The 22,443-nt window shown below is 32.4% G+C and overlaps 1 pseudogene; it reads right to left on the bottom strand.

The window, feature by feature from the left end:
* Positions 1-16,070, bottom strand: part of LOC102894366 — a 57,626-nt pseudogene extending 41,556 nt beyond the window's left edge.
* Positions 16,071-22,443: the final 6,373 nt, after the last annotated feature.

Below are 22,443 nucleotides of genomic sequence, written 5' to 3'. Positions count from 1 at the left end.
AAATGAACAAGAGAGTGCTTTATTTTTATTACCAAAATGATCTTTTCATTTACTTCAAAACTGCCAATTTTCAGCTAAAGATGTTAAAAGAGCTTAAGGTTGCTTTTTTATTGGGGGGGGGGGTCATACATTTAATCAAAATCAGAAAAAAACAGGTGAAACCATGAAATCTTCAAAATTTTTTAGCTGAAATTTTAATCCATTGCTTATTTTTCTTTGTGGATTCACTGAGCTAATTAAACAGAGTCTGACATTCAAAGCTTCTTTCAAAAAAGAAAAGAGAGAACAAAACCAGTTGGCATTTAGCCCAACTACTGATAAGTATGAAACACAATAGTCATCGTAACAGAGATTATGACCTTTTTTTCATTCACTAAATGTTTCAAGATAGTTATATGGATTAATGTGGAAGAAGAAGAATGAAAATCTCCTAATTATCTCATTTAGTAATTAGGTTGGAGAAATTATATCTATTTAAAGCAAATTTCAAAAAATTTTCATTTCAAAATTTCAAGAAAGAATCCTCATTATACTGTTTGTTTTCTTTTTAAAAAATTTTTTAAACTTTTAATTACAGTTGATATTCAATATTATATTAGTTACAGGTGTATGGCATAGAGGTTAGACATTTACATAATTTACAAAGTGATCTCCCTGATAAGTCTGGTACCTGCCTATTTCCATACAAAGTTATTACAATATTAGTGACTATATTTCCTACGCTGTACGTTACATCCCCATGACTATTTTGTAACTACCGATTGTACTTAATTCTTTCATCTTTTACACCCATTCTCCAAACCTCTTCTTATTTGGCAAGCATCAGTTTGTTCTCTATATCTGTGAGTTTCTGTTTTATTTGTTTGTTTGTTTTGTTTTGTTTTATAGATTCCACATGTGAGTAAAATCATATGGTATCTATCTTTCTCTGTATGGCTTATTTCACTTAGCATAATACCCTTAATGTCCATCCATTTACACAAATGTTAAATTTATTCTTTTTATGGCTGAATAATATTCCATTATATGTGTACTACATCTTTTTTTATCCTTTTCTCTTTGATTGGAGCATTTAATCCATTTACATTTAATGTAATTATTGATAGTTACTGTCATTTTATTGTTTTCTAATTTTTTGTTGTTTTTCTCCATTCCTTTCTTATTCTCTTGCTCTCTTCTCTTGTATGTTGATGACTTTCCATAGTTATATGTTTGGATTCCGTTATCTTTATTTCCTCTTTATCTCTTGTAGATTTTTGTTTTGTGGTTACCATGTGCTTCATATATACCAAGCTATGTTTATAGCAGTCTATTTTAAGTTGAAAGTCACTTAAGTTTGAACACATTCTAGCATTACTACCATTTTTACTAAACCATTCCACATTTATGCTTTTGACATTATTTTTTGTTTCTTTTGTGTGTGTGTGTGTGTGTGTGTCCCTTAAGTAACAATCGTAATACACATAATCTTTCTACTTTTGCCTTTTAACCTTCTTGCAAGCTTTTGTGTTGGTTTATCATTGCTTTTATATGTTTGCCTTTATATGAGATTTTTTCCTTAGCAATATTTTCTTATTCATATGTGTGTGTGTGTGTGTGTGTGTGTGTGTGTGTGTATACATAGCCTTTTCTTCTTAAAGAAGTCCCTTTAACATTTCTTGTAATATTGGTTTGGCGGTGATGAACTCTCAGCTTTTCTTTGTTGGGGAAGTTCTTTATCTCTCTTGATTCTAAATGATAGCCTTGCTATGTAGAGAAATCTTGTTAGTAGGTCCTTGTTTATCATCCCTTTGAATATTTCCTGCCAATCCCTTCTGGCCTGCAAAGTGTTCATTGAAAAATCAGCTGACAGCCTAATGGGAGCTCTCTTGCAGGTAAGTAACTGCTTTTCTCTTTCTGCTTTTAAGATTATCTCTTTGTCTTTAACATTTGCTATTTTAATTATGATGTGTCTTGGTGTGGTTTTCTTTGGGTTCATCTTGTTTGGATCTCTGAACTTCTAGGATCTTTATGTCTATTTCCTTCACCAGATTAGGGACATTTTCAGTCATTATTTCTTCAAATAGGTTTTCAATCCCTTTCTCTCTCTCTCTTTTACTTCCCTATGATGTGTTGGTATGTTTGATGTTGTCCCAGAGGTACCTTAAACTATCCTCACTTTTTTTTTTCTTTTTGCTGTTCTGATTGGGTGTTTTCTGTTACTTTATCTTCCGAATCGCTGATTTGTTTCTCTGCTTAATTTAATCTGCTTGATTCTCTCTAACGTATTTTTCATTTTAGTTAGTTATTATATTTTTCATTTCTGTCTGGCTCTTTTTTATTTTTTCTATATCCATTTGTGTATTTTCTATCTCTTTGTCAAAGTTCTTACTGATATCACCCAATCTTCCCCTAAGTTAATTGAGCATCCTTATTACCAGTGTTTTGAACTCTGCAAGTGGTAGATAGCTTGCCTCCATTTTGTTAATTTTTTTCTCTGGAGTTTTGTCTTATTCTTTCATTTGGGACATGTTTCTTTGTCTCCTCATTTTTGCTGTCTACCTATGTCTGGCCTGCGCGCACCTGGTAGGAGCTACAAACTGATCTGCAGTTGGCAGTTACCTGTGCTGGACTTGTAGGTGCCTGGGAGTGATTATGCTATGAACCAATTCCAGCTGCCACTAGTTCCAGGCTTGAGGCTGCTTAGCAAGAGGTATAGGGCACTCTGAAGCCAGCTGCTGATTGCTGGAGGTTGTGGACCTTTGAGAGTTTTTAGATAATTATGCAACACAGGAGCAGGCCTACTGTTTGTGTGGATTAGCCTTTGAAACAAGTTAGTCTTTGTGAGTGAACTGGGTAAGATGAGGTCTCAGAGAATCACCAGGGTAGGGGAAGAACACTGTTAGTGAGGTTAATGGAAACTCAGATTTGACTCCCTCCTATGCCTTCAGGCTGTGTAAAGAGAGGGTTCAACAAGGAACAATGGTACTTGCTTGCACTTTGTCTTAGAGAGCGCTGCCCTTCCAGCCTGCGCAGTGAAGACAAACAATTCAGTTCCTCCTCATATGTCCCTGGTACTTTTAAAGCTGCTGTCCATTTGCTGGAGCTTAGAGGAAGTGTTTGTGAGTGAGTCAGTCTGTATTCAGGCCTTTCAAGAGTATGCCTGGGTCTTCAGCAGCCCTCCATCTCAAGTGGACTGTGTCCCTGCCGATTTTCATAACCAGGTATTGTGAGTAACTTCTCTTCCTGACACTGGGGCTCTGGGCTCAGGAGCCCAGTATGTGGCTGGGACCCCTCACTCCTCAGTGGGGAACTCCACAGCTGAGATATCTCTCCTAATTCTTAACCACCACACATGGGTGTGGGACCAGAGGTTTTGCATGTCTACCCCTCCTACCATCTCAACATAGCCTCTTTTTTATATCTTTATTCTAGGATTACTATTAGGCTAATTTTCAGGTGGTTCTCAAGGGTGGTTGTTCTATAATTCAGTTGTAATTTTGATGTGGTCGGGAGAGGAAGCAATTACAATTCTCTATTCTGCCTTCATGATCGGAAGTTGCCTATGCTGTTTATTTTCAAATTAAATTCTATTGTTTTTTATTTTCTATTAATACACTTCTTTTTATACTTTATACTCCACCAAAAAAAGTCAGAAACACACTCAAATAAATAAATTAGGAAGTTTTTTAAATCTCTTTTCAATATTAAAAGAATTTGTGCTAAATTTAGATAAATATATTTGTGAAACATTTCATCAAAATAAGTTATGTTTTTCTGACTTCCTTCTAGTTATATAATTTTTAATTTAGTATTTTAAAGTAAAATACTTAGTATTTTAAAAAATTATGTCATTATTAAACATGCAAATGATACAGAAGTTAACAAAAAATTCTATTCTTCATTTCTACGTCTCTGAAATCTAAGATTTAGGTGTGTGTCTTTTTACATCTCTTTATATAATATAGAAACATATCTAAAAGCACACATATATACATAAATACACACACATAGAAGTACATTTTTTTATAGATAATGCTCTATATCTCTCTATATAATTCCATAACAATTTCTTAATTTCTTATCTCATCCTTTCATCATGGACATATATTTATACCAGAATAAATGGATCAATTCTATTCTTCTCAATGGTGTCAAGTATTCCATTTTATAATAATTTAACCAAATTATTACCATAATTTAACCAAATACCAATTGATTATTCAATTATAGTCTTAAATGAGTAAATACACATGTCTAAAAATTAAAACCACGCGAAATGGTCTAAAACAGAAAGTTAAGTCCTTCTGCTCCACCTCTAAAAGGTAATCAATTTTAAACACTTTCTGATTTTTTTTAGGACTTCTGATGGTTAACATTATAACTTTTGAGTAATAAACTTAAACATGTGTTACTCAATATGTTATTTGGCACAGTGTTTGTTAATTTTCTTTAATTAAAATAAAGAATTTAGCATATTTACAACTACCTCTTATTTTGCTTCCCTTCCCCTTTGTCTTCATTTTATTATTTTTTGAGTTGTTAAATTTTATAACTTTTATATTATGTTTTGTTTAATAAGCATAATGAAGCCTTTCTTCTCTGACTATTGTATGAAGTGAGTCTGAGATCCCAAAGGCATGAGCATCAATGGTTTTATGACTGGGGATTGATCGTTTTTGCAGAGCCGTACTGTATGATGAACCCATGAGAAGAGAACACATACTGGGTGCATGCAACAATTTCTCCAAACATTGAGGTCCAAAGGACTCTCCTCTAAGTTAATTTAAGCTGTCTTAACTGAATTCAGATTTAGTGGAAAGATGAAAAAGTGTTATAACTGAAATGTACACCCATTTCAGAAGCTGTGTGGACTGCAGCCAGGCCCTTCCATTTTCTGGGCCTTGTTCTTCTCATTAGTTTATCCCTATAGACAGAGGTAAACTAGTCACTTCAGCATTTTAATATTCTAAATTATTGAATATTATATAGGCATGTGTTGCAGATACAATGACACAGCAGCTCTAGAAGTGCAGTTCTAACAATCCCTATTTCTAATTCCACTTTTCTCAGTGACCCTGAATGATTGCCAAAGACTTATGCTCCTTGATATCTTCATCATTTTTGGTACTTGGAGATATTTCAGAAAACTGAGAAAATAATTAATGTCTTTATTAGTTATTTTTGTTTGCTGCAAAGAAGAACATTCCTACTAAATACTAGCATGTGTCTTTTAAAATGTAAAATTGTCATTTACCCTTCTCCACAATAATCAGAGCTAACATTTGGATAAAACTGAGCTATAATAATATGTTGTACTAAATAGAGCAACCAATATTTTCTTCTGCACTTTTTCACCCAGGACCTATATTCATTTTCACTTTTCTCTCTCTTCTAATTGTTGTGAATAGCACTGAAGATGGATATTTTGATTGAAAATGCTGGATTGAGGCATACAAAGCATAAAGTCACATGTAACTCAACCAAGACCTGTAAACAGCCTTCCAGTCTTTCATCAGGACAGGAATCATTCCTGGTAAATCTATTACTGTCAATATGATCTCAATATTTGCCTCTCTCTTTCCTTATAGGAGGGGCCTGACCCAACACTTTGGCCTTATCAGCCCCCGCAGATGCTGCTCAGTGTCTCTTACTGCCAGTTTTGGCTCAGCATGGTGTCTCCCAGGCCCACTAACTGTCGGTCGCCATAACAACATTAGGCAGAGGAGGGAGGCCTGGCAGAGCAGTGGTTGGGCCAGGTGGAGAGGAGGAGGTAGAACAGAGAGCTGAGCCACACCAAGTCCCAAGTCCTGTTGAGGACAATCAGGAGGCAAGTGGCCATAGGAAATGAGGAAACCACTGCAAGAATGGGGTGATGTAGAAAAAGCAGAACCCATTATTGCAAATTAGCAGAGTCTGACCTCAGATGCTGCTGAAATTAAAGGAAGAGAGGAAGAAGCTGATCAGGAAAAACCGAAGGAAAGAATAAAATGGTTAAAAATAAATACAGAAGCATAAGAAAAACAGAAACCAAAAAGCAACATTTTTCAACTGGAAAAATATCAACCTCAGATATTGTGAATATAGTAAAAACATCCTTATCCATGACCCATTTGTGCTTGGACAAACATAGTTTTAACATGAAGTTAAAGGAAAGGGAGACAACTTCGAGACAGAAATAATACATACCAGTTTTGGATAAGATAGACTACTGGTTTAGGCCTTACTTAAATTTGTCAACTGTGGTTGAAAATACCTAATTTGTCTTTCTCCCCGAATTGTTAATGACTTCAATGAGTTGTTAAATATTCAAATGCTTGCGAACTCTAAAACATTCTACCAATGTAAGAGCTCATTTTCTTCTCTTCATTTTATCATTATCAATAATTCATACCTTCTCTTCTTCTCCCAATCTCCTTTGAACTATCTTTGGAAGATTCTTTTATTTTTTCATTAATTAGAGGATATTTGGACTCATATATTTTTCCCACAGGAGTGAGCAATTAAGATTTATAGTTAAACAAGGACAGATAATTTTCATTTGCCATCATTACTATCACTAGAAATGAAATAAAGCTGGAGCCTAATTCAATTCAATTATCCTTATCCACAGTCAATCAAACATTTCTTTATGCTGTATGTCTTTGATAGATTTTTTTCTCTCAGCCAAAGTGCCTAGGAAAAAGAAAAGCAAAATAAGGAAGATAAAATATATATTGTATAAATGTATATACAAAAACACAATGCTATAGCTGAAAGTGACTTTAGAGATCAACAAGTATAATGTTACTTAAATTTTAATTTGAGATGAGTCATTTAATGTTCTTGATAAAATACGTATTCTGATTTGGAAGATCCAGGGTGGGATAAGAGTGCAGTTCTAACAAGTTCCCAGGTGCGCTGATACTATCAGTCCTTGAGAAGCAAGGATCTATTACAGTGGTAGTCAAAAACTTTCAGTTGTAGAACACTTTCTTTTAATAAAATCTGATAAAACATCTAAAAGCACACCTGTGCACTGAAGCAATGGTGGGGGGACCCATAGACTTAGCTGTCCTCTCACAGTAACTAGGGGTTTTTGAGTCATTTTCTAGGCATTTCTATGGAAAATCTTGGAATCTATGGAACATGATATGAAATGCACAGACTAATCCAAAAACTCTTTTTAATCAGAAGAAAACAGATACTCAGGAGAGTTTAAATATTAATAAATGAATTCATAATATTCTATGTCCATATACATATGCCCAATATACATAAAGTTAAAACATTCACATAAAGGTATCTGTATATGCATCATAGAGAACAGGTGCTACATTTCAGCATCCAAACTCTTTTTGGGAGGAAGCCAAACAGAAGGTTAAACATGACAGACAGTTTCTTTCTCTGTCCTTGGCAGGTAATTGGAGAGAAAGTGACCTAGGTTAACCCAATAAAAAGCTCATTACAAGGACTTCAGAACTAGAAGGAATAAAGCTAAAATTCAGAAACAGCTAGATATCATTCATGGTGGTGAAACTGGAAGGAAAAATTCAAGAATGATGGTTTGAGGAGTTACTATTTCAGGTTAATCATGGAAATGACTGTAAGAAAAACAGAGTGACCAACATGGTGAAGGTAAAGGAACATACCAAGTGGAGCAAATAGAATAGAAAAAAATGGGAGAGCAGAAGAGCCTAAAATAATTGGAAAAAAGATTTCACATGGGTCACTACACAGGAACGAGGTACACATACATATCCAAACAAACATATATTCATGTGTTCATATATTCAGTATCTCTTATATGGTGCACTTTAGAAACACATAGGACAAGTAGAAATTCACAAGGTGAGATTAGGATACTAACTAAAAGATCATCATGAAATTTCAAAAGTAAAAAGAAAGGAAAGTCAGAATTTTTTTTTACTAAAGCATGTATGACTTTTTGATTGCTGCTGTTAATATTGAAGATAATGGAACTAGAATTATAGAGAACTGTGGAATGAGAATGTATTTATTTCCTTTAAGAAGTTTGTTAAATGAAAAGAAATATAAAGCTATCAAATTTGAAATAAAGACAAATTGTTGCTAAGAAATTAAGGAAACAAGATCATTGTGTTTATTTTTTGGTAAAGGGAGTTACTTGGGACCAAGTTAAAAATTCATCGAATTTTATTCATACTTATTTACTTACGATTTCCAATTTTATATTAAGGATTTCATTATTTTTTGCTTCCTCATTATTTTATTTATATATTTTTAAATTTATTTTTATGTATCTAATTTTCTGTTTCTTTTACTTCTTTTATTCAGTGTAAGAGAGTAGCACAATGGATTTTATAGTTACTATATTATTTTCTTAGTACTACAGAAAACCAAAACAACATAAAAATACATAAGCAATCAACTATAAAGATGAACAAACAGAAATGTACCAGATATATGAAATAGCCAGTAATTGAAAAGCAGAAATTTTGTGGAAGAAAAAACGATAATTTTTCCAACTAATGATTATTTTACACGTAAAACTTCTTTTTTATATTTATTTAATTCTATCTATATATATTTTTATCATTTCAAAAATAAAATACACATTATTGAGAACCCCCCGCACATACACACACATGATATGAAACATTTTGCAAACAATTATTCACACTATCACATTAAGATTTTGTTGGTTTAATTTGGGATTTCATATCCAGAACATTATCATTTAAAAATATTTTTAACTTTTTTTGAAAGAATTAGTTTAAATTTTTGCTATTTTAAACTTCTCACTATACTAACAATGGTGATTTAAACATTGATTCTTTGATTGGCTTTAATTATTCACTACCATTCTAATACACTACCCTTCAATACAATTTGATCCCTATTGGTTTTAACTATTCGCCATACTTTCTTTTACAACATGTAATCCTCATTATTTAATGTTATAGTTTGATTCATTCCTCAGTCAGGTGAAATGATTTTTCAAGATTTTTTTTTAAATATTTATTTTTTCCAGAAAAGAAATGTGAATAAAAACATTTAGAGTCTTTTTAGGTCTATTGACATCTCTCTATTGTTCTCAAATACCAATAATAGCCTGTCTGGCTATAACATTCTTGGATTTCAATATATTTCTCTCAAAATTCTTGTGTTCATTTCTCTCCTCTACTTTTCAAATTGTGGAGGGCCTGATATCAATTTGAATTTTTTCCTCTTATAAACAAACTTTCTCTTGTCATCTTAATGCTTTAATTTTTTTTTTTTAAATTCAGGACTCATGATCATATTTTCAGATAAGAGATTTTTCTTGAGTTTTAAGTCCCCACCACCAAGTAATATTCTTCCACTATTTCTTTGGAAATTACTTTTCCTGTAGCTGCTCTGTTTTCTCTTGTATGTATCTTTGACTTCTTAGGGTATTATCGATGTCTTTTATATTTTTGATTAGTACATTTATCTCCATTCTTTTATTCTAAACTCAGGGACATTTTATCAGTCTGGTATAATAATTCACCAATTCAGTTTTCTGTATACCAAACATGTATTTTGTACCTTCATGCCATTACCAGCATTTGTAAATCATCCTTTTTATCTGAAAGCTATCTTTTCTGGCAGGTGTACCTTGTCTGGAGACAAAGTAGTTCCCTAAATCACAGAAATTTTTAAAGATTTTTCTCACATTTCTTGTGGTAAATCTGTTCCATAGATTTGCAGAAGCAGGTTTTCTGCTTTTGAATTACTAGCTATTTCATATATCTGGTCACATTTTTCTGTTTATCTTTACAGTTAGTTGTTTATGAATTTCTATGTTGTTCCAGTTTTCTTTAGTACTAAGATAATAATATGGTAACTATAAAATACATTGTGCTAATCTCTTATACCAAATTAGTGGAGAAAGAAAAGTTTAGGTTTGTAGGAGATTTATTTTGTCACCTCAGACTTTCTCTTGACTAGGATAAAAGACAGTTCAATAAGAGAAGCCAACCAAGGTCAACAGTGTTCATGGACGCTATTCCAGAGGATTTATTCACCATGACTCCTTTTCTCTAAATTGTATGACTATATTCATTAGGCACTGGAGGAAGCAGCATGTGTTACAATGCAAGATATCAATGCACTACATATTTCTGAGAGAAACCATGGCATGCATGCCTCAGTGAGCTAGTATCGTTGAACTTTCTCAGAGATGTCAGTACTGCCTACTGACTTCTCAGTGGCTCACCTTGTCTCTGGCATCTTCTGCAAACTTCTTGAAGCCTGTGGGGTTTTCCCATCATCTCAAATTCTTACTCCTCAGTCAAACCTCTATTGTATTTGTTGACTGATGAATTGATCAGTCCTATCTCAATCCTGTCTCCCTTACACTCCATTTTATGAAAAGTCCTCCAAATGTCTGACATCAAAATACTATACCCCCTCAACTTTATAGATTTTACTCGATTTATTTATCATTTATAATTTATATATCTTTTTAGCCATCTTAATTGTGAATGGATGAATTACATAATGGTGAAGACTGCCATCTTTATTTTGAGTTTCTTGTTTTTTTAAACATTAATTTTGTACATTTCTGACAATATGAAAACAAACTAGTGCTGTTTTCTAAAGCTGATTAGTAACTATCTGTAGTATTATATACAGTTCTGTTGGACAAAGCCGATCTAGGAGAATCCAGGATCCCAATTTAATAGTTACTAATAAATTGGGATCCTGGATTCTCCTAGATCGGCTTTGTCCAACAGAACTTTATATAATACAGCTAGTGCAACTGAAAAGTTGAATTTTAAATTTAATTTCATTTAAATTAAAATAGCCACATGCACTTAGTGTTATGTAGGACAGCATGGTCCTACGTAAACATTGTTTAAGTTTCAACATATTTGAAGGTGAAAGTCCCTTGGCCTCACACTAAACTTATAACATTATAATCTTGTGTGTGTTGGTATGGGGAGCTACATTTTTATAAAGCTCTCTCCATGATTCTCAGTGTATACTAAGATGGTCTTAATTGGTTTGATACCAGAAATAATGGAAATAAGGCTTTAATGACCAAGTGTTTTATTGAGCCTTAATGCAATCTTAGTTACAATGGATTTTATACATTAGAATAAGTTTGACTAGAAAATTATGAAGTAATGTCAACACTCCCTTGTTTTATCTCAGATAGACATAGCCTGTAAATCACTGTGAACTTTCCTACAAACTCAAACATAGAATCCTCTTCCAACGGGGTCTTAGCAATCTCTGAGGATAAATCTCAGAGAGGAAACATTTTTTATCTAGATCAGGGATCTACAAACATTTTCTATAAAGGGTCAGGAAGTAAACATTTTAGGCGTTGTGGCCATTTGCTCTTTGTCACAACTCAATCTGCCATTGGAGCATGAATGCTGTCATAGACAATACATAAACAAATAGGTGTAACTATATTCTAATCAAACTTTATTTATGAACACTTAAATTAAAAGTTTATATATTTTTTATGTAATGAAATATTTTTATTTTTATCTTTTCAACCATTTTAAAATATAAAAACTATTTTTAGCTCTTGAGCATAAATAAACAGGCATTGGGATGGATTTGGTCCCAGGTGGTGATTTACCAATTCTTATCTAGCAGAGAGCTCTTCCATTTCTAATATTTTATGAGTCAATGACTTCTTGCTATACATTTCTTGGGGTAAGACATTAATATAATATGCTTTGACTCTTTTTATCTCTTTATGATATTAACATCTGCATAATTTAATATATAGAACACAGATGTGACAGTGATAAATTCCTAAGATAAAATATCTACAACATTGAGATTTTTAAGTAAATTTCTACTGAATTTTATTTCAACAGAACAGATTAACAAAACTTTTTATTTGAAAAGATTCTAGTCATGCTATTCGTTTAAAAAAAAAACAAAATTCTATTTATATCTAAATTGAAATTATGTTCTAAGTTAGAACAATATTTATTTATACAACTTTACTACTAATTTTAGTTAGCATTTAAATTCCATGCATATTAAAGTGTATGAATAAGCAACAAAAGCAAACACTTATAGACTTGCAGAGAGATCAGCCACTATCATTTAATTGCCCCCACTCTCCACTTTACACATGCCACTCATGTTTCTAAGTCAGCACATGTTATTGTGACTGAGTATCAATCTTAGCAGGGCTCTGAAGCTGGGAACGACATACACTTAACATTTCCCAAATACTTACATACTTCATGTTTTGGTTATTTACTTATCATTATTATTTTGTTGCATTATCCCTCTACATTTTATACTTCTTTTCACATTTCATTTATTACAGAATTATAAGAGAAGACAGTTTAAATATCAATATATGATACTTACGCATTCAAATTTTCAAAATAAAGGCATTCTACTCTTTCATCTATTATTGTGGATTTAAAATTTTTTTTTGTTTTGATTTGTTTTTCTAGCTAAAGATTTGAAGCACATTCTCAAACATATTAGGTCAACAATAGTTATTTCTATAAAGACTGTCTTCTGTCGAAAACTCCTTTTTTTAACTTCTAGACTTGAATTTTAATTGTTTTTGCTCATTTCCTTTTTGTATATACCACTGTGTTAAACACAATTTCAAAAATCTTCTCTACATAGTACTCATGATCCCAACTTATTTAATAAAATCTTATTTCCAAATAAATGGGAAGTTACTAGCAACTTCTGACTAGGTTGTTAGTTACTATCCTAGGGCCAAGGTGATATAGATTGTCAACAATACTAAAAAATAAAACCAAAAATACACAAAACAAACTTACCTACATATTTTTAAATAAACATACCAAAGTTAAAATAAAGAAAATGTTTCATGTATACTTATTATTCAGATTTTTTTTTAAGAAAAATTTTCTAAAGGACATAAAATACTGAAGCAGAAAAGAAAATTTCATTAAAAGAAAAATACAGAAGCAACACTTCTCTTCTTCTCCATGAATTCCAAATACAAAATTACTTAAGCATTAGATAAAAATAAGAGGATGAAGCCATCCTTATGTTTTAAATAAAAATGCTTAATGTTTTGTCCCATCCTGTTTAATCTATAAGATAATACTTATGAGTTAAATATAGCAAAAAGGAGACTTTAAAAATCCTTTATTTTGTAGATAAGAAACAAAGTCTGGAAAAGGTAGGCAACTGGTGATCATTAGTGGTAGAATCAGCACAGGAACACTTAGAAGGTATTTCCTTAGCCTACCTGTAGTGGTCAGTGAGTTCCATTAAAATGAGTTGATTTCATGTTGCTCTTTTTGGGTAAATTATAAGTTTGATATGAAAAATAGCTCACCTTTATGGTACATCTGCAGTGCATATTACTTGCAGGCTGAGATAACCAATATGTTAATACCTTACCCTAAAGCCCAAAATATAAGTAGTCACACTCATATGGAATTATTCTCTCATTTGACCCATTCAGTGGGCTGAGAAATAGAAACAGATGACAATCACTCATTATCATCATCTTCAAATTTTTTTAAAGCAGAAAATATAGTTTGCTATGAACTAGCATCTAATACACAAGTGACCATGACTATGAAAATGTTTTCACTGGAGTAATAGTTATGATAAGTCAACATTGAGCAAAACAGGAAAAAGGCACAGACTTTTAAAATATCCAGGTCTAAATGAATGCTTCCCAGTGTAGCCCGAGGGCTTGTGAGCATATTTTCTCATGTGTCAAACAAATTTATAATAAAAGATAGCATAGTATTGTTTGTGAAGATAAGTAAAATTATATGTGAAATATCTGGTAGGGTATCTGAAGTAATATTCCCTCAATGACAGTATTCTTTCTCTTTGTCTGTTACTCTCTGTAGGAGGTCCTGTAGTAATTTGCTAAATATTACCATTTTGGTCTGACAGAATTATTACAACTTTACATACCTAACTGATACATTTACTTAAACAAGCATGATATATAATTGCTGAATTATAAAACCATCAACCCAAGAGATTTAAAACTGTCACAAGAAACTCAAACTTCTCATTTCTCAAGACCACTAAGCCAGAAGTGGAGTGAATGATTTCCCTTCTATGTCTTATATGAGAAGCACAGAAATAGAAATTTAGAAGAGTCAGACTTCAGACTTCTGGCAAAATAAAACTGGTAGGCTACTTTCTTTTCCTTTTTAGAAAGAAGAGAGGTTGGGGATTCATGCTCTGACAGCTCATTCAATGACTCTCCAGAAAGTGGTGGGAAAGGATTTGAAAATCGAAACTTCAAAGGGAAAAAATATGAACATATCTCCATGCAGTAAATAAGTAGCCCTGCTTTACACACCACTCTGACAGCTATTTTTAGACCCCACTGGTTAATTAGGCAAACATATTTGGCTAATTCCCCTTCAATTCACCATCATTGTCAACACATTTGGATAATCCTAAGAGGCTGGGAATTTACAAGTCATAAACATTTAACAAAATAGCTAAGCTTTTTAAAATACATTCTCCATCTGTGTTAAACCACAGCAAATCTAAGCAGAACAGCATTATATCCCCCACTCTACATGAGTTTTATTAGAGATAGTCACTTAGAGCTCTATGCTTTAAGGGTAGGGGGAGAAACATAACACAACAAAACAAAACAAAATAACAGGTTTTGGTTATGATAATAACATAAGATTAATAGGAAAAGGCACTTATTGGCTTGTAGTTAAACAGTCAAGTTTCACTGGGCTAGAATATATATACTAAACCTTTAACATCACAGTTTTTTTTCAATGACCCAATTGGGAATTACGTGTCAACAAGCTCTGTACAGTCTGGCTCCAACTATCTCTCCCTCTTCCTCTGAACTGAAGCCAGCCTTACCTCCGAAGTTTTTCTTAAATTCAGTAGCTTTTTCCTTCCCTAGGGACTTCACATATGCCTGGAATACTCTGTCTAACTGTTCCTTCTTCAATCAGTCCTCTCCTTAGCTGCCACCAACTCAAAGAGGTCTCTGATTAGCCTTTCTCAATAAGTAGGTTCCTTTCCCCTGGAAATTCTCTGTCATTTCACCCTTTCAGTTATTTTATTGCACGACTAATAATTTGTAATTATGCATTATTAATTTGTTCTCTTGTTCAATGTCTGTGCCCCACTGATCAGTCTACTTTATTTACTTATGATCACTCAAACTCTAGCATGGTACCTCATGTATGATAGGTGCTCAGTAGATATCTAATTAATGAATCAATCCACAAAACAACTCAAAGAACCAATGAATGAAAGAATGGATAGATGACTCCCTGCTCTTTAAATATTTTCATTTTAAGTCAGTACAAATTACCAAATATTATCATCCTGTCAAACTTTGCCATAGAGATTCCCTTTAAAAATCTAACCAGTTGTTATTTAGGTATCCAATAAGTTTGGGATTCTTCCATTTAAATATGATTTTTTAATTAGGAGAACTTAAATGCCTGGTGTATAAATAAATATGCCATGTAACACTGTAAGAAAAATAGTTGGTGATTGATTAGAAGCTCGATCATATGTAGAGAGTCAATTCATTTTTTAAAAAACCTCTCTTTGGTATATATGCATTCAGTTTGCTTCTACAGTTTGGAAGAGGCCACATACCATTACTTCTACTAGACCTTTCCAAGTGCTCAACTATCTCTGCTCCTAAACGCTATTCTCACAGTCACACTTATGGCTCCTGCCTAACTATCTCTAACCCTCAAGCCAACAACTTTCTTTTATTCTTATTCTAACCTAATTCAGTCTCTCACATTACACTCTCCCTTTTGGGCTTCTCTTTTTGATCTAACTTCTAGTACCTTTTATTAAATTCCTTAGAAATCTTGTTCATTTATGAGCAAGTTTGTTTTTATCTGTAAATGTTTTTTCAATGTTTCCCTTCATATCATCACCTGAAATTTCCCCTGATACTTAGTAACTCCTTCAGTGCTGGTATGGACACTTTTATTCTCCTACCATAATTAAAGTCTAGGCCTGACTCCCCAGTATTGCTTTCTGATCACTGATCAACTCGTCATTTCAGTGGAATCCAAGCTGGCAGGATTCATTTTTATCAGCTTCTTCACCATTATTTATCATCATTCACAACTCACTTTGCTTGACCATTTCCGTGCCTGATTCGCCATCTTCCTTAATACTTCTGTCATCATTAGTGACTTAAACACGACAGCTGATATTCTGATTCATTGATGTTTACCTTTCTCCACTTTGACCTTCAATTCCAGCAACCACCAGTCTATAATGAATACAAGTCATATCCTCAATCTTAACCCAACACCTTCAAGATCTAAAACATTCTTCTCTGAGCATGAGCTGATTATATAGATCACACAACCCTTTATCTTTATTTCTTAACTTATCTTTTTGTTGTCACTGAGCTCTGCGCCTATTAATTTTCTAATAACCCCTGCCAGTAACATTTCTTGTTCAGCTGGAGCTCTCTGATTAGTCACTTCAATACTGACCTCAATGAAACATTAGGCACCATATTTCTTGGCCTCCTCTCTCACACACATTGCTTTTCCCATCCTTTTTATTGCTTATGTTTCTCAAAGGATTCTTCTGGATGAGTGTCTAGGGGGCTACCTCCTGATTCTCCCAAAGTGCACAGTCTCTACTGAGCTCAGCTTGATGAGAAAGTGGGAAGTTGTCTTTCTATTCACTATTCTGAATCATTTTCTGTCACTCAGTGCTCAGAGTGACAGGACTTCAGGTTCAAAGTTTCACATATTTTCTGATGACAGAGTTCTCTTTGTTTTCTTCCTCTGCTACATATACTCCTCCAGGAGACACTACCCACCACACACAAGCAAACAACAAACACGTATATAACCTAAACTAATAATCCCATATCAACGACAATAACAACATAAGCAAATCTTTCATTTCACATAACATCTTCTCTTCTCCCACTCTTGAAACTAGTTTGCTTTATGGATATTGACATTGCATTTTTGTTTTTCTGAGTACCCACCTCTCTATACACACATACACACACACACACCCCATAAAAAATGCTATGTGCCAATGTTGATTTTATATATTTATTTGTTCTTCCCATTATACTACATGCCAGCCATTGAGTACAAACTAGTTGCTTTTTCTAGCATTAATCTTTCCAAAGGGCATAAAAATTCCATGAGTACATACAGATTGCTGGTTTCCAATCACAGCAATTTTGACTTAGTAGGTATGAAGTGGGGCTAGGCTCTGTGTTTCAACAAGCACCTTAGATGCTTCTAATTCATGCCTTTTAGGATACTGCTTATCATACCTTGACCGCTGCTTGAGGATTAGATTGAAAGAGACATCAATAAATCAAAACCATGATACTATGAGCCTGCACTGTAGGATATCTACTCCATTTGCCAAGCACTCTCAAGATCTGTACTAGGAAACCCTTCTAGAGGAAAGACCAACTTTTTCACATTCCTTTGAATATTGCATTAGACTAATCAACTCTAGAAACTCATTAGTGACCCTGATCCATGTCCACTCTCGCCTTCCTCTGTCTTCTGTGGCACAGAGGGCAGAGCATGTTTAGAGGTTGAGATTGAGCTTATTGTAAAAATTCTTTTGTATGCCATAATAATATAATAATATGTTGTCTGTTTCTTTCCGTTTATGCTTCTATTCATAGTTCAAATATTATTAAATTTATTAGAATGTTCAAATTAATATTAGAAATAATGACATTCATGAACTTCTTTTCTCATTGATATTATTCCTCCTTAAAAAAGAGTTTACTTCTAGTGCACTAAAATGGTCCTTATCAGAGTATGACCCAGAAACTACCTGCATCAAAATATCATGAGATTCTAGTTAGATATTCTAGGTCCCATTAAGTGCTATTAAATAGACTGTCTGGAAATTTGTAATCTGCACCTTAACATGCCTTCTCTGGATAAATTTCAACAAGCTATATTGTAATATTTAGATATATAAAATATAATAAAATATGTGATATGTATTATATATAAAATATTATATTACACATAATATAATACAGATTTAATAAATGTATTTTGCATGTATTTTAATTTTGTACTTTGTTTCTTTATATTTTTATCTACTATTGATAACAGAGTAATACAAGACATGCAAAATGAGAAATTTTCCCTATTTATGTGTTTTTTAAAAATCACTTGCATAAGATAAAGATACCTTTAAAATTTTAAAGAACATATATAAAACACCATCTAAGCTGCTGTATTAGGGAAAAAAGGATGTTAAATTGTATTTCAATTTATTTAATGGCTTTTCTATTTTTTCTCATGTTGGCAATCTTATGGTAGAGAAAAATATATATTTTAACAAGATTTTAAAATTCATTGTCTCATAATTGATTTATTTTATTTTTTATTTAAGTATATTGGTATATGATATTATATTGATAATATTAGTTTGAGATGTACAATATAGTGATTTGAGGTTTTTGTACCTTACAATGTGATCACTCTGCTGATTCCAGTAATCATCTTTTGCCATGAAAACTTATCACAATATTATTGGCTATATTTACCTTCACCTTTTTCATCTATCCCCCCAACCTCCACATGTCTGGTGATCACTAATTTGTTCTCTGTTATCTTTAAGCTTGTTTCTGTTTTGTTCGTTTATTTGCTTTTTAGATCCCACATGTAAGTGAAATCATACAGTATTTGTCTTTCTTGGCTAACTTATTTAACTTAACATAATACCATCTAGGTCCATTCATGTCATTGAAAATGGCAAGATTTCATTCTTTTTTATTGCTACATAACATTCCATTATACTTATATAATATTCCATTTTATATATGTGTGTGTGCGTATATATATATATATGATATCCTATTATATATATTATATATATATATGCCACATCTTCTTTATCCATTCATTTATGGATGAACACCTAAGTTGCTTCCAAATGTTGGCTATTGTAAATAATACTGCAATAAGCATAGGTGTGCATATATTTTTTGAATTAGCGTTTTTGTTTTCTTTGAATAGATATCCAGAAGTTGAATTTCTGGGTCATGTGGTAAATCTATTTTTAGTTTTCTGAAGAATCTCCATACTATTTACTATAGTGGCTACACCAATTTATATTCCCACCAACAGTGCACAAGTGTTCCCATCCATGTCATTTGTTCACTTTTTGATAATAGCCATTCTGACTGGTGCAAAAAGACACATGGTACCAACAACTTTGTTCTTTCTCAAGATTGCTTTGGCTATTGTGGTTCCATATAATTTTTGAAATTATTTGTTCTACTTCTGAGAAAAATGTCATTGGTATTACGATAGGGATTGTGCTGAATTTGTAGTTGCTCTGGGAAGGATGGTCATTTTAATGATATTAATCCCTCCAATTCACGAACATGACAGACATATTCTTCCATTTATTACTTTCCTCTTCAATTTCTTTCTTCAGTGTCATATAGTTTTTAGAGTACAGTTCTTTCACCTCCTTGGTTAAATTTATTCCTAGGTATTTTATTCTTTTTGATGCAGTTATAAATGGGATTGTTTTCTTAATTTCTCCTTCCGATTATTCATTATTATTGTACAGGAAAAAGATGGATTTCTGTAAATTAATTTTGTATCCTGCTACTCTACTGAATTGTTTTATTAATTCTATTAAGTTTTTGGTGGATTCTTTGGAGTTTTCTATGAAGAGTATCATGTCATCTGCAAAAAGTAACCATTTTACTTCCTTCTTTCCAATTTGGATGTATTTTATATTTTTTTCTTGTCTGATTGTTGTAGCTAGGACTTCCAATACTATATTAAATAATAATGGTAAAAGTGGGAATCCTTGTCTTATTTTTGATCTCAGAGGAAAAGCTTTCGGCTATTGACCATTGAGTTTGATGCTAGTTGCAGGTTTATCATATATGGCCTTTAGCAAGTTGAGATAAGCTCCTTCTATACTCACCTTGTTGAGGGTTTTTATGATAAATGGATGTTGAATTTTGTCAAGTGCTTTTTCTGCATCTATTGATATGATTATGTAATTTTTATTCTTAATTTTGTTTATGTGATGAATAACATTAATTATTTTATGGATGTTGAACCACTTTTGCATCTCTGGTATAAATCCCACCTCTCTGGTATAAATCCCACCTGACTATAGTGTATAATCCTTTTCCTGTATTGTTTAATTCTGTTTGTTAGTATTTTGTTGAGAATTTTTCCATCTATGTTCATCAAGGATACTGGCTTATAATTCTCTTCCTCTCCCTCTCCCTCTCCTTCTCTCACACTGCCTCTCTCTTTCTCTCTTTTGTAGTATCTTTGTCTGGTTTCGTTACCAGGTTAATGCTGCCTTGTAGAATGAGTTTGGAAGTGGTTCTTCCTCTTCAATTATTTTGACTAGTTTGAAAAAGATAGGCACTAATTCTTTAAATATTTGGTAGACTTTACTTTTGAATCCCTTTGGTTCTGGGCTTTTGTTTATTGGGAGTTTTTTTTATTACTGCTTTAATTTTATCGCTAGTAATTGGTCTGTTTAGACTCTCTGTTCCTACCTTGTTTAGTCTTGGAAGGTTGTATATTTCTAGAAATTTATTCATTTATTTTAGATTGTCTAATTTGTTGGCAAATAACAGTTTGTAGTATTTTCTAAAAATATTTTATATTGCTTTGATGTTGGTTGTCACTTCTCTTTTATTTCTGTTTTTATTTATTTGGGCCTTCTCTCTTTTTTTGTTTGATGAGTCTTGCAAGAGTTTTGCCCATTATTTATCTTTTCAAAGAACCAGATCTTAGTTTCATTAATCTTTCTACTATTTTTCTATTTTCTGTTTTGTTTGTTTTTACTCTAATGCTTATTATTTCCTTCCTTCTACTTACTTTGGGTTTTAGTTTTTTCTCTTTTTATCTAATTCCTTTAGGTATAAATTTAGATTGTTTATTTAGGATTTTTCTTGCTTCTTGAAGTAGGCCTATATAACTATAAACTTCCCTGTTACAACTGCTTTTGCTGCATTCAATAAATTTTATAAAGTTGTTTTTATTTCATTCATCTCAAAGTAGCTTTTGATTTCCTGCTTGATTTCCTTTTTTATCCATTGGTTGTTTAGAAGCATGTTTTTTAATCTTCATGCATTAGTATTTTTTCCAGTTTTCATTATATAGATGATTTCTAGTTTCATGCCATTGTGGCTAGAAAATATGCTTGATATAATTTCAATCTCCTTGAATTTATTGAGTCTTATTTTGTGGCCTATTATGTGATCTATCCTGGAAAATGTCCCATGTAGACCTGAGAAAAATTAGTAATCTGCAATTTTTGGATGAAATAATCTACAAATTGTCAAGTCCAACTGGTCTAATGTGGCGTTTAAGGCCACTATTTCTTTATTAATTTTTTGTCTGGATGATCTATCCTTTGGGGTAAGTAGAATATTAAAATGTCTAACTATTATTGTATTACTATTAATTTCTCCTTCATGTTTGTTAAGTTTCCTTTATGTACTGGGTGCTTCTATATTGGGTGCATCTTCTTCGATTGACTCCTTTAAAATGATGTAATGTCTTCCTTTGTCTCTTTTTATATTCTTTTTTTTAAAGTCTATTTTGTCTGATATGAGTGTTGCTACCCCGGGTTTCTTTTTGTTTCTATTTGCATGGAATATTTTTTTCTATCCCTTCACTTTTAGTGTGTGTCTTTCAATCTAATGTGACTCTCTTGTAAGTAGCATAGAGATGTATCATTTTTGTTTTATCCATTCTGCCACTATATGTCTTTCTGAAGCATTTAGTCCATTTATCTTTAAAGTAATTATTGTTGGGTATGTGCTTATAGCCATTTTGTTAATTTTTTGGAGGTTGTTTTTGTTGTTCTCCGTTCTTCTTTTCTTGATCTCTTTCTTTTTGTTTAGTTGGTTTGGGTGTTTTTTAGTGTTTTCATTGAATTTTTTCTTTATTTTTCATGTATTTTTTGTATATTTTTGATTTATGGTTACCATGAAGTTCGTATATATCCATCCATATCTACAGCAATCTATTTTAAGCTGATAGGCATTTAAGTTCAATTATATCCTAAAGGCATTACATTTTTACTCCCCCCTCCATTCTTTATATTTTTGATGTAATTTTATATTTTTTTGTTTTACGTGTCCCTTGTTTATTGTAGTTATAGTTAATTTTGCTACTATTGTCTTTTAACCTTCATTAGTTTTTTTAAGTGGTTGATTCATTGTGATTAATGTATATTTGCTTTTACCAGTGAGATTTTTTCTTTCCTGTATTTTCTTATTTCTGTTTATGGCCTTTTTTTTTTTTCTCTATAAAGAAAATCCTTTAACATTTTTTTGTAAGGCCAGTTTAGTGGTTCTAAACTCCTCTAGTTTTTGCTTCTCTGGGAAACTCTTTTTCTCTTCTTCAATTCTGAATGATAACCTGGCCAAATATAGTATTCTAGGTTGTACATTTCTTTCAGCACTTTGAATATTTTTTCACTACTTTCTGGCCTGTAAAGTTACTTCTGAGAAATCAGCTGATAGCTTTA

Source organism: Pteropus alecto, unplaced genomic scaffold, assembly GCF_000325575.1.
Source record: "Pteropus alecto unplaced genomic scaffold, ASM32557v1 scaffold109, whole genome shotgun sequence".
NCBI classification, from domain to species: domain Eukaryota; kingdom Metazoa; phylum Chordata; class Mammalia; order Chiroptera; family Pteropodidae; genus Pteropus; species Pteropus alecto.
Note: the sequence above shows the minus strand (reverse complement) of the source record. Positions and strands in the feature narration are given on the sequence as shown.